Genomic DNA, 16,772 nt, shown 5'->3' with positions numbered 1-16,772 from the left:
ATTGGATATTTGAGGGGCAGTTAGTGAGGCAAGCGTCAACAGTGGATCCTGGGTTTCTCTTCAAGAAACATTCCGGACTGACTTGCCTTTGTTCTGGTCATGCCCCTGTGTGGCGTCTCCTCAGCTCCTAAGTCATAAAGCTTAAATTACAATTAGTATTTTTTTCTCTCTCTGGATGTCTTATCTTCGTAAACCTACATAGCAAGATTATGATCTTCTGAAGAACTGAGGTGATAGCCTTTATTTCCCTAAAGAGTCTCCCTCTTCAGGGTTTCAACCAAAGGAAAGAAAGTGGTAGTCCTAAAAGCCCGCCCAGATCTACCACCTAAATGATCTGGCCACCCAAGGACTGTCAAAAGTTGGGGGTCATGACACTACCAGTCAACACTTCCTGGTAAGAAGGTCAATATCCGCCAGTATCATCTCAAAATCCACACCCTCTGTAAGGATCATCTCACCCGTGTTGCTAGGGCTCCGTTGATTCATGTCAGGGAGAATGCCCTCGTTATAACGAGAAGGGGTTGCGTGGATTTGGTACAAGGAGCAAAGCCCATAGGCACTACATTACATCCAGTAGTTACGCAGCCCCCCCCATTGACTCAGGGTCAAAACAGAGTTGTGCCCTTGCTCTGAACTTCACTGGACTTTCCTTTTACTAAGGCAGATGACAGGCAGGTAAAGAGTGTGTGGGAGGCAGAGGGGATTCCAACGGAGCCCATATTCAGGGGAAGTAAATGATCTTTTGCAGCGGAGAAGGTATCTGGTAGGAAGTCAAACTCCTCAAAAGCAGCTGTGAGGAAGATTTTATACTTTAGAGTGTAGCGCAAATTAGGATATAGTGTTTTAGTATTAGATAATATCTATTTTTTTCAAATTGCCCGTATTTTTTTAAAAAACCAACTTCCTGGCAACAATAACAGCGGCTATCTATGCAGCCAAAAAGAAGAAAAATCCTTACATGCAATTAAAATTACAAGATGATTGGGAGCTATCAGGGGATCCCTTCTACAATAAATCATCTTGAATTTTCAGCCTCCAGTTACCAAGAGTTTAGGAGAATATGCAGGAAATATCTTGGGGATTTAGCTCCCAACTTGAATAAAGAAGTCCACGACTGACCTTAATACTAAATACATAGTTACTAAGAAAAATTTAAATAACCATGTTAACCAACTGCTCCTCTATATTATTGCAAATGAACAAGTCACTTAAGCGATTGAATAATCATTACATGTAGCGCTATCATTAACCGACTCCCACTAGGGAATTCCCAAGGGGTTCACTTTGGCAATGATCGGTTATCTACAAGTCCTTTTTTTCTTTCCCCTCTGCCCCAAAGTGTTCAGAATCCAGCAAACAGGGCCTTTGGGAGCAAGGACAACACTTTATCTTCATACGAGAATATGCCTGGTTGATATTAGAGAGAAGCCAGATTGGAGACCCTCCTCCTGTTGTTAATGATTCAGTGACTAAGACATGGCCAAGTTCCGGGATGCAGAAAGGAAAGCTGTGGTTCGGCTGGTGAGGAAGGGCAACCTCAGGCCTGGGAATCAGTGCTATTAAACTTGACTCCAGCTGGAAGACCTGGGTAAGTGCCACGGGCGACACGAGAGGACCAGGGACCCTTTCTCCGACCACCTCACCTCCGCTCACCTGGGTACCGGGAGGTACCTTCTCACACCGTGGCCATAGGATCTTCTCCACAGCTTAAATACTTCAATGGCTCCCCTTTGCCCTCAGGGTAAAGTCCCTAACTCCTCAACGGGGGTTTACAAGACCCTTCCTTCAGCAGCGTGACCCCTCCCCCACCCACCCCCACCCCATCCTTCTTGCCACTCCTCAGCGTTCCTCCATGGTGTTTGCAATCCCTGAGCTCTGCATGCATTTCCCCTCCTGCCCTTTCCCCTCTGCCTGGAACACACTCCATTCCCTTCCCCTCGCCTACTTCTATTTGCACCCCGCCTTTTTTTTTTTAATTATGAGACGTACAGATAGGGCTTGCATGAAGCACGTACAGAGAATTACAAGAATTACTTCACAAGGGGTGCCCAGGTGGCTCAGTTGGTTAAGCATCCAACTTTTGATCTCAGCTCAGGTCTTCATCTCAGGGTTGTAAGTTCACCCCCACATTGGGCTCCATGTTGGGCGTGGAGCTGACTTAAAAAGAATTATTCCACAAGCACCTCAGAAGCCCACATCCCAGAATATTCTTCCGTGCCTCCCCAGAAGTACAACCCTTCTCCTTCCCACTTTTCCTTGGTTTCCTTTCTGGTCTTACCATCTTTGGATGCATTCCCCAAGCAGGAGCCTGTGTCTGCCCACTTTCTGAATGTTGTGTAAGTGCCTCGCCTTTTCTCCCCTCAAAATTGTGTTTAAGAGATTCATACAAATTACAGAGTGTAGTTGTCTCGCACTTATTTTCACCACTGAAACTACTCCATTGTACAGCTAAGCCACTATCTACCTGTTCTGCTGATGGACGTGGTTGTTTCCTTTGCGGGTGGCTAAGTACACAAAATACACACTGGGAACAACTCGTGCACGCAGACTAGTGCATATATGTACCCGTGCAAAGAGTCAATGCTCTCTCCCTGGGTGTGCAAACCCCGAACCGTTCTACATAATGCTCAATGGCTCCTCAGAGTGCTGGTACCGGCATGCACTTCTCTGGCGGTATATGTCAACTTGCCTTCTTCTGCTCACATCTCAGTTTCACCACGGCCATGCAGAAAGCCTACCCTAAACTTGAAAGTCTGGATCAGGTGCACCTCCTTTGTACTCTTTTAGCACCTATGCTTACCCCGTCATCCCGTGAACCATACCTTGTTGCATGCGCAGGACAGAAGTGCAAAGATACTGCTCAGGTCCCTAGCTGCCGTCCCTCTGCGTCTGTTGCTCTATTGACAGGGAGGTCACATGTCCCCTAGACTGCTCCCAGTCAAGGATTGAGCACAGTGAAGGTACAAATTCAGGTTCATTTCTATTACACCCAGGACTCCTCTGATAGGTGTCTTGGACTCAAGGACTTCCCAGTGACCTGAGCAAACCATTCTTGGAATTGTCCTGCAGTGTGTGACTCTCTGCCCCTCCCTATCTCCAACACAGATGTCAGAACTGCATGCTGTCTTCTCCCCACCGTCTCCTCTTCCCTCCTTTTGTCCTTTGCAAGCATTTCCTCCAAGAAATCTCTTACACGTCTGATCCTATCTTGGCGTCTGCTTCTTAGAGAGCCGGAACAAAGTGTCATCTCCTCTTTATCTTGTGGCCTTAGCAATGAACAGATAAATTCTCAAAAAAGAAACTCTTATGCTCCCCCAGTGCCAAACAGAGGGACTGATACATGATAGATGCTGAGTAAATATCAGAGAAGAAATGAATAAATAAATAAATAAATAAATAAATAAATAAATAAATAAGATGCCCTCTCCATGTGAATAGGTTTCTGGTGTCATCTTGAAGGCAGAAGAAACTACTTGGCCCAACTCTGATACCTCCCTTCTTTCCACGGGCCTAGCCACAGGCTGTACTTCCTACTTAAAAGGTGTGGCCAGTATACAGTGATGGACAAAAGAACTAAGATTTCACTTCCTTTCTATGAGGGAAGAGCAAAGTCTCCCATTAGGTCATTGGCTTAGGAACTGGCTCCTCATTCCGCAGTTCAGAAGCTTCTGACCACAACCCCAACCTACCAGACTTGTGAAAGTTCTAATCACTGACAGTGGCAAAGAGAAGAGGCCTATGGTAAGTGGCCTCTAAAATGGTCTCCTATGATCCCCACCTATTGGTATTACACTTTATATAATTCCCTGTCCTCCAGTGTGAGCCAGATTAAGACCTCTAAGGAATTGAATACAGCAGAAGTGATAGGATATAACTTCTGAGTTGATATTATAAAAAGATTGGGGCTTCCATTATATAGGCTCAGTGGTAGAGTGAGGAAGACACTGGGATGAGAGTCAGAAGACCTAAGTGTGATCTTTGTCTTGAGAGCCCTGGCCAAGTCATTTTAATCTCTTCATGTTTTAGGTTCTTTATCCATTAAATGGGTTAGGTAATTTCTAACTAATGACCATGATTACTTTGTGTAGGAAATAAAAGCCAACTTTTACTAAGTGTTGCTCTACATATCTTTTTTGTATCAATGCACTTAATGCTCACAGCAGTTCTGGGGGTGAATACTGTTATTATCCTCATTTCATGCAATGGAATACTACTCAACAATACAAAGAAGTCAGCTACAGACATGTTCAGCAACATGGATGAACCTCAATTATGCTGAGTGAAAGAAGCCAGATCCCCCCTACCCCCACACACAAAATACTGAATGATTCCATTCCTATGAAATTCTAGAAAATTCGAACTATAGTGACACAAAACAAATCAGTGGTTGCTTGAGGCAGAAGTGAAGAAGAGAGATTATAAAGCGTGAGGCGTGAGGAAACATTTAAGGATAATGGATATTTTTATTATCTTGATTAGAGCCAATAATTTCATGGATGCATACATATGTCAAAACTTATCAAATTATATACTTTAAGTATGTGCAATTTATTAGGTATCAATTATAGCTCAACACAGTTGTAAAAAATATAAATCACATCATTATTATACTTAGGAAAACCATTTTCAGTCATTGTTCTAATATACCTCTACTCACATCTTCCCCTGTTTCCCCTTCTCCAAATTCCTGAATAAGAGGTCAAGACCACACTCACCTCTGGTATTCATATCAATTAAGAAAAAAATGTCCGTGTGGAAAGAATTTTAAATTCTGCAGGAAATGCAAAGATGGATAAGAAATAGTCCATGTCTTTAAGAAGTTATAATCTATGTAGGCAGAGATGATGTAAGTATGTCTATTTTTTTGATGTTTTTTATATAAGTATGTTTAAAACTAAATCATCTAACAGGGTTTAAGTATCAATTCTAAGAAATAGAAAGTATATAAAAGGAGAGTGATTAACTGCCTAACGAAGAGTACAGGCAAAAATTTCCAAAGACACATGACTTTGGGCTGGGATGGCTTGGGAATGTTTCATGTAGGATGTGGGATTTGAGCTGGAATGTGAAGAATGGATAACATTTAGATAGACGGGAGCAGAAAAGAGGATAAACATGAGATGTTTTGGTGGGGTCAGAGCATGGTGAGATTGAGTGAATACGTTTGACAGGAAGAAAGGTGTCTGTAGAAGACTCACAGGAACTTAACTCTACAAAAGTGGAACCAGAGTTGGAGGGTCTTGAGTACCAGGTGGAGAGTCTAAACTCTTGGCCTTTATTTCATTTTAACAACAGGAAGGTAGGGAGCCTTTCATCATTGGAATCATTTGGCAAAGAGTGTATGAGCATATATGAGGAATGTGGAAAGGAGATAACTTCATTGAATGGACAATTCCCCCCCCTCCCCCGCCAGTCCTGAGACACTAGTCACAGAATCATGGGCTTTGAAAGCATCATGAAAGGTAGCACTGGAAATTTGTCCGATAGTATCCAGGCTTTTCTTGGAGGTAGTGCCTGACTTCTGTGCCAGAGTCAACAAGGACAGATTTTCCACTCTTCTACCATGTTCAGCCAACAAATGGAAAATGCTGCCATGTGCAACCATCAGACTCTCTCTCATGATTTTGAGTCCTGAGTGAATGACTCAGTGACATGAGGAACAGTTAGAGGTCATTCATCATGCTCACCAGACCCTTCCTTCTCAATGGCTGTGGTTATACTTCCTGCTAACCAGCCCTCCAGAATACTCTTGGTTCCTGGCAGGTACTCTGGACTCTGGTCAATTCTGAGATTCCCCCAAATATTATTCCAATAAATTTCATTTTTGCCTAAGATTTTAGAGTCTTTTATATTGCTTGAAGCCAACAACCTGGACTGATGTAGAACTCTTCAGATCTTAATGCTTTGGTTCCCTGCATAAACCTGTTGGCCTTAGTTCAGCCCCCTGGATCCATATGGAACAAGTCTGTCCCTTCTTCCACATGAACTTTTCCTATGCCTGAAGACAGTTCTTTGGCCTATCCTAACCCTTTCTTTCCCTAGGCTAAATGCCCCGTGTTCCTTTGGGCGCTCGTCATCTCACGTGGGCTAGATTGCTTCACCAACCTGGACTGTTTTTCCAAGGGCGCTCAGCTGTTCACATTCAGACCTTGGTGACTCGACAAACATTTGTTAAATGATGGCTACAATACCTCTTGTAGGAAACAGTCATTCATTTTTGGTTTTCCATGCAAAGGCTATGTTACAGTTAGGGTCCTGGTTCAGCTACTGAAATAAAAGTCAAAACAACAGTGACTTAAATAAGATGGCTTATTACATGGAAAGGTCTAAATGTAGGAAGGGCTGGGGATCCAGGCTCTTTCCAGCTTGTTTCTATCCATTTGTATCCATTTATAACACGCGGCTTCCATCTTGCAGTCTAGCATAGCCATTCCTACTTCTAGAACCATGTTCCTGTGCCAGGAGCAGGAAGGAAAGGGAGAAGAAAAGTCTTGTGGCACTCCTTTTAAGAAGTGTTCCCGAAGTTTTACCCATCATCTCTACTTATTTTCCATGAGTTGGAACTTAATCCTATAGCTTTGCTTTTCCTTCCGAGAAGGACTGGGAAGTGAAGGCTTAGCTGGGAGAGGATGGTGAACTAGCAGTTTCTACCATAGACCATATAATGCAATTTGGGTATTTTCCAATAAAACACTCTAAGTACAATGAGATGTTACACAAGTCACAAGTGGTTTATTGGCTGTAACTTTCTTATATTCAATGTCGAGTATTTTGCAAGTGATGATCAGGCTAGAGTTACATTAAGAACTGAGTTTGAGGTAAACTCAGTTGCATGGATTTACCAGGGCGCATGCCCTGGTGAGTATAGTCTCTATACTTACAACCCAGAAGTCAGGTCTACAACTGAAAAGTTCTAACTGAGACAACCAAGCAGCTAATTTCTTTTGAAAACAAAACTTACAAGTTTGCTCCGCACAATGAGTTTAATATATTTTCACACATATTAGATAGTATTCTTTTGGTAACAAATAATAGAAACTGACTCTAGTTTGTTTACAGGGGAAGGATGAATTATTAGAAGTGTTTCAGCTGTACCTCAGGACTCAAGGTAATGTGTAGCTGACTGGGCCTCTGGAACAGACTAAAACTTGGACGCACAGTGGACAGTGGCTATTCGTGGCTTCTTGGTCCACATAGAGTCCCTCTAGCCACCCAGAGATAGTCTGAGGCTCTCCTTCGATTGGCACATTTATTAGCCTTGTTGGGTTAGTGGTCCACGTTGGTCAATCAGCAAAGGATAAGGCTAGGTCAAATCTTATCATTATGACAGCGAGCAGCTACCTCTGAGCCCTGCAGATTTGGAGGGTTACAGGTAGAGAGAAATAGTTTGCAGCAAAGGGGAGGCTAGACAGGCATCTCAATAGGCATGTCCTCTACCCATGCATACATGGGGGGTTGTCATAAGCAGAATGAAGTTTAAATAATGTGGCTATGATGCCTGTGACACTCAGACTAGGAACAGGATGCAGTGAGGTTGGGGGAGCAACTATGTCTTCCTCAAGACTGTTTTGGTTATAATTGAAACCCATCCTAAAGCTCCAAAGCATGTCACCTGAGATTTTTAATATGTGAAGAAGGCTTTCATGTGCACAGGATCACCTACAGTTACTTGTCTTAATTACCACTCAAGTTGTTAAAGTTGTAGTATTTTTTAAATACCTTGTTTTTTAGAGCAATTTAAAGTTCACAGCAAAAGTGAGCAGAAGGTACAGAGATTTCCCATCAGCCCCCCGGTCCCACATTTGCATGGCCTCCACCATTATCCACATCACATGCCATAGTCCATTCATTACCACTGATGTACCTGCACTGACACGTCGTCGCCCAAAGTCCATAGTCTACCTGGGTATAGCTCAGTCCTGGTTTGTATGTTCTGTGGGTTTGGACAAATGTATAATGACGTGTATCTACTATCAAGGATCATACAGAGCATTTTCACTTCCCTAAAAATCCTCTGGGCTCCACTTACTCATCCTTCCCTCCTCCCTAACTTTTTAGTGTCTCCATGAATTTGCCTTGTCCAGAATATCATATAATCGGAAAATACAATATGCAGCCTTTGTAGATACAACACAAAAAGCACAAACCATGAAAGAAAGAACAACCTGATTTTAAAATAGGCCATGGACCTTTTCACAACACGTTTGCCACAAGAACACAGGTGTCATGAAAACCACTACTAAACCTAAACCAAAATGGGAAAGGAAAAGACTCATATCAACATCATCGTCATTGGACATGTGGATTCAGGCAAGTCCACCACTACTGGTCATCTGATCTACAAATGTGGTGGGATCAACAAAAGAACTATCAAAAAGCTTGAGAAGGGGGCTGCTGAGATGGGAAAGGGCTCCTTCAAGTATGCCTAAGTCTTAGATAAACTGAAAGTTGAACATGAATGTGGCGTCACCGTTGATATCTTCCTGAGGAAATTTGAGACCGGCAAGTGTTATATGACCATCACTGATGTCCCAGGACACCAAGACTTTATCAAAAACGTGATTACAGGCACATCTTAGGCTGACTGTGCCATCCTGATTGTTGCTGCTGGTGCTGGTGCTTTTGGAGCAGTTATCTGTAAGAACGGGTGGGAGTATGCCCTCCTGGCTTACACGCTGGATGCGAAACAACTAATTGTTGATGTTAACAAAATGGATTCCACTGAGCCACCCAATAGCCAGAAGAGATATGAGGAAATCATTAAGGAAGTCAGCATCTACATTAAGAAAACTGGCTACAGCCTTGACAGAGTAGCATTTATGCCAGTTTCTGGTTGGAATAGTGACAGCATGCTGGAGCCAAGTGCTAATGTGCCTTGGTTTGAGGGATGGAAAGTCACCTGAAAAGATGGCAAAGCCATTGGAACCACAATGCCTGAAGCTCTGGATGGCATTCTGTCACCAACTCGTCCAACTGACATGCCCTTACATCTGCCCCTCCAGGATGTCTACAAAATTGATGGTATTGGTACTGTCCCTGTGGGCTGAGTGGAGACTTGCTTTCTTAAACCTGGCATGGTGGTCACCTTTGCTCCAGTCAATGTTACAACTGAAGTCAAGTGTGTTGAAATGCACCATGAAGCTTTGAGTGAGGCTCTTCCTGGGAACAATGTGGGCTTCAAGGTCAAGAACATATCTGTCAAAGATGGTCAGCATGGCAGTGCGGCTCGTGACAGCAAAAATGACCCACCCATAGAAGCAGCTGGTTTCATGGCTCAAGTTATTATCCTGAACCATCCAGGCCACATGAGTGGTAGATATGCACCTGTGCTGGATTGTCACACAGCTCACATTGCTTGCAAGTTTGTTGAGCTAAGGAGATTGATTGTTCTGGAAAAAAGCTGGAAGAAGGCCCCACATTCTTGAAATCTGGTGATGCTTCCATCATTGATACGGTTCCTGGCAAGCCTAAGTGTATTGCGAGCTTCTCTGATTATCCTCCCTGGGGCCGTTTTGCTGTTTGTGACGTGAGATAGGCAGTTTCTGTGGGTGTCATCAAAGCGGCGGACAAGAAGGCAGCTGGAGCTGGCAAAGTCACCAAATCTGCCCAGAAAGCTCAGAAGGCTAAACGAATATTATCCCCAACACCTGCCACCCCAGTCGTAATCAGTGGTGGGAGAGCATCAGAACTGTTTGTGTCAATTGGCCATTTAAGTTTAATAGTAAAAGACTGGCTAGTGACAACAGTGCATCGTAAAAGCTTCAGAAGGAAAGGAGAATGTTTTGTGGAGCATTTGTGTGTGGTGTGTGGGGTGTGTGTGTGTGTGTGTGTGTGTGTGACAGTTTTAAGTTATTAGTTTTTTAAAATGAGTACTTTTTCATGGAAACAACTTGACCAAAAATCTGTCACCGAATTTTGAGACTCATTAAAACAAAAGTTTAATGAGAAAACTGTGTCTTCTTTTGGCCCACACTGTAACCTCATGGAATACTATTCAGGTAAAAGATTAGAAGTCGCCTGTAACCTATTTCTGGTGTTATCTTATGCTGAAACTCAGAATTTGGGTTAACATTTTTTTTACTGGTGGGAATTTTTTGTGGTTTTTTTCACCTTGCCTAAGGGAAAGAAATCATCTGTGTAAGTACATAGTAAAAAGCTATGGGGTTGCCTGGGTGGCTCAGTCAGTTAAGTGTCTGCCTTTGGCTCAGGCCACGATCCCAGGGTCCTGGGATCGAGTCCTGCATCAGGTTCCCTGCTCAGCGGGGAGTCTGCTTCTCCCTCTCCCTCTGCCTGCTGCTCCCCCTGCTTGTACTCTTTCTCTGTCAAATAAATAAATAAAAGTCTTTTTTAAAAAAGTATGGGGAAAGGGGATCTGTTGGTGCAACAGATCATAGCTTAGAACAGATAGGCAAAGAGTAACACCATAAGATAGCTTATAAAAAGGTTAAATTCTATAATACTAAAGTCAATGTGCTGCACGTAAAATCTTGTATTCCATCAATATTGAGGAAATTTGTTGATACCAAAAAAAATGGGCCAAAGACTTTAACAGATACTTCACCAAAGAAGATATATACATGGCTAAGCATATGAAAAGATTCTCCACATCATGCATCACGAGGGAAATTCAAATTAAAACAACAATGAGATATTGCTACACACTTATTAGAGTGGTCAAAATCCAGAACACCTACAACACCAAATGCTGGTGAGGATGTGGAGCAACGGGAACTCTCACTTAACATTGATGGCGATGCAAAATGGTACAGCCAAGTTGAAAGACAGTTTGGCAATTACTTATAAAACTAAACGTACTCTTACCATATGATCCAGCAATCATGCTCCTTGGAATTTACCCAGCACGCACGTTTTTATAACAGCTTTATTCATAATTGCCAAAACTTGGAAGCAATCAAGATGATCCTCACCAGGGAATAAAGAAACCATAATACATCCCAAAACTGGAATATTATATAGCAGTGAAAAGGCAATCGACCTATCAAGGCATGAATAGACATGAAGGAAACTTAAATGCATATTATTGAGTAAAAGAGGCCAATCTGAAAAGTTGTAATATTTAAAAACTCAGGTTCTTCCAACGCCTTTATGTTTAATTCACAAGTCTTACCGTTATTTATGTCTAGTAATTTTTATGTTAAAATTATATTAATCACTTTCATTTTTTTGTCCAATTAATGTCAAATTGACTAAGTTTAAGTAGTAAGTCCTCCTAAGTTATTAGCCCTATTTAGGAACTTATTATTTAATTCTCTAAAACATTTTAAGTGCATTTAAAATTAAAATATATGTTTCTCGGAAACACTTCAAGCATCCAATGTGGCAAACTTATAAAACTGACAACTGAAATCTTTCTAAGCCTTTAAGCAATTATTAAAATTTCATAAGCCTAGTGAAAGAGGTTTCTTAAGATTCATGGTGGATGACTACCAAATGTTTTCTAGTGTTAATTCTCCCCTCTTTGTCTTTAGTTAAAACCCCTGCGCTTTTGCTGGACATATGTCTGCCCAACAATAGACTGTATTTCACAGCCATCTGTGGCCATGTGACTAAGTCGGGGCCAGTGGGATGTGAGTAGATATGACGTATGCTACAACCAGATCATTGCCTTTCAGACACTTGCAGCAGAGCCACTTCTTTCCCACTTCCCTTGAGTGTGGTGGTGAGCCAGTATCAACCACACTGATGAAAATAACACAGGCCATGTCAGAGCCAAAGGAGAGAAGGAACCCTCTCCCTAGAAGACCTCCCATAGCAAAGCTGCTTGGCCTACAGCTGTGAACCGCTCGCTACTGACTTCTATCATCTTTAAGTGATTATACTTTGGGGTTAGACTGTACCCTAATAATACAACGTTCAAAGACTTCCTACAAACTTAATTGATGATGTCTTCTTAAACATTCCAAATTGAAACTACATGTTCAATATGCCAGGTTCTCTAATATGTTAGATTTTCTTCAATGTGTCAAGTTCTCTATTTTTATTTATTTGGGGGGAAGGGCAGAGGAAGAGGGAATCTTAAGCAGGCTCCACGCCTGACACGGGGCTCAATCTCACAACCCTGAGATCATGACCTGAGCTGAAATCAAGTTGGATGCTTAACCGACTGAGCCACCCAGGCACCCCTGTTTCAAGTTCTTTAAATAACACACTGATTATCATGATGATTCAACACTTGCTCCTGAAGTTACCATGAAAAGAATGCCATATTTCATGGGATCGAAGATGCCTTCAATTATAAAGTATAACGTTCTTTTAATGACACCACCATTCTAATTGTTTGATGCTGTTGATACAGAATGCATTCCAAATTCCAAGATGTTAAAATTGAGAAAATGTAGCAATATTCTGATTTTGATTCAGCTCACCATCTATAGTGATCTGCAATTTTCCTAGGGTTGCAAAGTCACTTACCCAACCAAGAGGAGGTGATTTACTGTGGTAGGCCAACTGAGTCTAGTAGTGGAAGATTCGGGATTTTAAAGTAGTTACAGATTCAAGTTCTTGGTAGGGAAGTGAAGACGGCACCTGGCTGTGGGTGCTTGGTATGTCTAACCTGAGCCGTTGTGACTCCCAGTCGGAATATTAGAGCTGGAATCTGTCTGCCCTGCCAAAAGGGAGCTCTGTGTCCATACCTTTCACCTGGAATCTAGTTTCATAACACAGTCTCATGTGTTTTCTGGGTGGCTTTCAAGTTTCTCCTTTAACCTAGTTTAATTGAAGCTTCTTTCAACCTCTTTCCACCTGATCTGAGTCGGCATACCCCATATATACTTCCAGGCTCATGCCTGTTCATACACACAGCAGACTGCAGCCAATCTCTTTGCTGTAAGGTTAGGGTTAATTGAACGCTGTCTGTAACTCTCTTTTTGTAGCTTGTATTTTTGCCTATCTCATTGACCGTCAATCTGTAATTATTGCAGTGAAAAGGCCAAAACGGGGATTTATTGCAGATTTCAGACTGTCTCCTAGAAGCCAGGGACAGGATGTGCCATTGGGTCTTCTGAGGAACTAGATGTGACATTTTTTGGTTTATCTGGGATTGCGTGTTTCTGTTTTTGCTCTGCTCATGAAGTGTCTGATCCTGCCCCCCTTCCCTCTACCCCACCTTATCTCTCAGAGACAAGTGCTCTCTGCTTCCCCTTGCCCACCGTGGAGAACGGCTAACCCATAGCATAGAATGCTCTGAGGACAAACCTGCTACATTCAAGTGACCACCAACACTGACCCTCATCTCTCATTTGAAATCTGCCTTGAATCCAAGAGAGGGCAGCCATGACATGCAAACGCTTAGTCCTCAGGAAAGAGCTGTCCTGGGGAGCTGCAGACAGGGCAGATCTCACCAAAGGTGGCTGCTTGGGGCGAAGTAGAGCTCTCTGGTTAAGGATATGCAGCTGAATCCAGACTGTCTGGATCCAAACCCAGGTCCTGCTGCTTAATGACTATATGACCTTGACCAAGTAACTGAATTCTGAGAACCATAGTTTCCCATCTGTAACATAATCATACCCCAGGCAGAGGGTCATGGCAAGGATGACATGGTGCATGTGGAAAGCAGGGAGAGACCTGCCTGCCACGTGGGAAGTGTTCAATAATTGTTTGCTGCACGTTCTGATTATAGAGACAGACAAGTAAACAGATGCACGTTGCATGAATTTGCTCTCCCCCTCAGGTGCTAGAATCATTGCATTTACCTATTTATTTTGATAAAATAAATCAAAATAAATTTGTTTGTTTATCTAAATCCACTGGTTTGGCTCCCATCTGCCAGACCTGACAAGTCATTCCATCTCAGTCATAATTTGCTTCTGGATTCCTCCTCCTCCATCCAGACCGAAGGGATGCACCCAGAAGTAGGGGATTCCATCCCCCCAGGCCAATACAAGTGTGAGTTCATTGATTCACTCACCTGGAGTGGTGATGATAGGTGTTGAGCTCTGGGGACACAACGGTGAGTGAAAGCACACCCCCTTCTGCCTCTTGAAGGAAAACTTCAAAGGCACCATCAGCAAAGCTTGGTGATTGAAAGCACATGGAGGTGAGGGTGAGCAAGGGGTCAACGGCACTTCTGGGCTCTCATTCTACGTCACCGGGTAGATATTGGCGACCTGCAGGGAGGCAGTCTGAGAGGGAAATCACAATTCTTGTTTGGAGCAAAGCCAAGATGTTGGAGTGAGAGTGTGGCATTGGCATCCGGCTGCCCTCACCCCAGCCCAGCCCTGCGCTCAGCAGTGTTGCGACATCAGACAAGTCCCTTAACCTCTTTATCGATTTTCTTGTCTGAAAATGAGGAAAGTAATAGCTCTAGGTCACAGAGCTGTTGTGCAGATAAAACACGTTTATGTAGGCGTTTCTCATTTTATTGTGTTTCGCTGTATTATGCTCTGCAGATATTGCGTTTCTTACAAATTCAGGGTTCGTAGCAACCTGGCATTGAGCAAGTCCACCGGCACCATTTTCCCAACATTTGCCCACTTCCTGTTTCCGTGTCACTTTTTGGTAATCTCCCCATATTTTAAACTCTTTCGTTGTATTTGTTATGGTGATGCGATCAGTGATTACAACTTGCCGGAAGCTCAGAGGGTGGTTAACATTCTTTAGCAATGAAGTATTTTTCCGTTAAGGTATATACATTGTTTTTTAAGACATAAGGCTACTGCATGCTTAATAGACCACCGTGTGCTATAAACATGACTTTTGTATGCACTGGAAAACCGAACAATGCATTGACTGGCTTAATTGCAATATTCACTCTATTGTGATGGTCTGGCACTAGAACCACAATATCTGCAAGGTGTGCCTGCATCCATAAAGTGTCTAAAACCAAGCCTGCCTCCGTAAGTGCCAGCCTTCAGCACATGGTGGGTCTGAGGTGCCTTTGAGACGTCAGCAGAATGCAAGCACCCCAGAGCAGGGCCTTGGTCGAATTACTATTGGATCCTGGCTTGACACACAGAGGGTGCTCAACAGCTATTTGTCAGCAGGACATAGTAAGGATTGTGTCTAGAGGACGGGCTGCAAATATCAACCTGTGAATCCCTGCATGGGTGGGACCTGAAGCCTTTGGCTGGCGTGAGTCCCTAGGGAGGGAGAGTCTAGGGAGAAGGGACCTGACCTGGAGGGCTTGAGGAGCCTTGGACTTGGGCCCATGGGTTCCATTTAGGACACGGTGTCTCCCATTTCTGCCCCCCCTTCTCTGACCCCTTGGGATCCCTTCATCATCTTTCCCCCAAGGGGCCTGAAACATACACATTCTAGGGAGAATTTGAGGACAGCTTGAACCTTCAGATAGGGATGCTGGCCTTTCCATCCTAGCATAGGTCGGGAAAAGGTGGTCTTCTCCACCCCTGGATCCACAGCTGTGCAAAACAATAGTATTGCAACACCGTTGGGGTTTTCTCCCTAATCATTCATCCTGCGGAGAGTCAGCTATAACCCACGCTGGCTGTCCTGTTTCTGCAGCCAAAGCCCTGCTTCACTATGCCAGCTCATATTCCCCCTCTGCTGTTGTTGGAACACCTCTCAGGTGCCAGAGACTGACCCCTGAGCTCTGTCGGGAAGGAAGGTCACCCCGCCATGGCTCGTATGCCTCCCTGGACAGCAATCGGCAGTTTCCCCCTATCTTTGATGGTGTTAATTTCCCCATGGCCTGGAAGTCCACTCTCGGCATGCCAGGGCAGGGCACTCAGCCAGAGGGTCCACAGGAGGCCCCACCCTCTTGAGCCTACCTCAAGGCCTTCATGACTAGTGTCAAGGACAGGCTGTGGGAATGGGCCTCAAGAACTTTCTGGTAGCTTCCCCTACTCACTGTATGCTAAGTTTTAAAACCATATGTAATAGTTTTTGTACATTGTAAATGCCAACAGCCCAGGACAGAGCCCTGCCTGCCCCACCCCAGGAAGAGGGTCTGGTTCCCGGTGGAGGCTCTGGCTTCCTTCTGTGAACTTCTCCAGATCAAAAGACAGAGCCCAGGCCACAAAGGACAGAGGCGATCAGAGGCAGGACCAGGACAGCCTCATCCTTGAAAGTCTGAGAAAAGAAGGGAACCATCAAATTAGGTTTCAGGGTTCTAAAAGGTTATTTTTTATTATATGCATTTTTTCCATTGTAAGATCAATATAATCTCATTACAGAAAATTTGGGAAACAGGAAAAAAAAATGCCTCGAATCCCACAATCCAAACACAGCCACTGTTGACATTTTCGAGGTTTGTCTCTAAACTTCCTATGTGTGTTTTTATTTACATAGTTTTAATCATACTGTATATATCATTTTGTATTCTATTTTTTTCCCTTGGTTTCTAATCAGTAGCATTTCCATGTTCTTAACTGACCTTTGTAACTAGTATTAAAAACTGTTGCATTGCATTCTATCCAAGGAAATGCCGTGGTCCACTTCATCATTCCCTTTTGGACGTTCCAGTTCACACTTTTTCACTCTTTGTGCTCATAACTATTTCTAAGACGAACACCTTTATGCACCGGATTTTTCTGCATTTAGGAATGCTTCCTTTAGTTGGCATTCCAAAGAAGGAGGTCTTGAATCATGTGTGGTGCCTGAGGTCTATTGCTACTGTTTTTCCAAAGGGCACACCAGCAATGTGGAGCAGGCCTCAGGTTAGAATCGGAACGAGGGGAAACTGAGGTCCAAACAGCAAGGATCCTCTGTTCTCAGTACCCAAGAAACTGGAGAAAAATTTCCCCGGGGGCTAAGGTGAGAGGTCAGAGGATCTAGGAAGAGGAACTGGGGATGAC

At 43.5% G+C, this 16,772-nt stretch overlaps 1 pseudogene; it reads left to right on the top strand.

Moving 5' to 3' along the window:
- Positions 1–8,251: 8,251 nt before the first annotated feature.
- LOC123784435 (elongation factor 1-alpha 1 pseudogene) lies at positions 8,252–9,535 on the top strand (annotated as a pseudogene).
- The last annotated feature ends 7,237 nt before the right edge of the window (positions 9,536–16,772 follow it).

The sequence above is a fragment of the Ursus americanus genome, chromosome 4 (genome assembly GCF_024610735.1).
Source record: "Ursus americanus isolate L20-20 chromosome 4, mUrsAme1.1.p, whole genome shotgun sequence".
In the NCBI taxonomy this organism is placed as follows: Eukaryota; Metazoa; Chordata; class Mammalia; order Carnivora; family Ursidae; genus Ursus; species Ursus americanus.
This window is presented reverse-complemented; position numbering and strand designations above follow the sequence as displayed.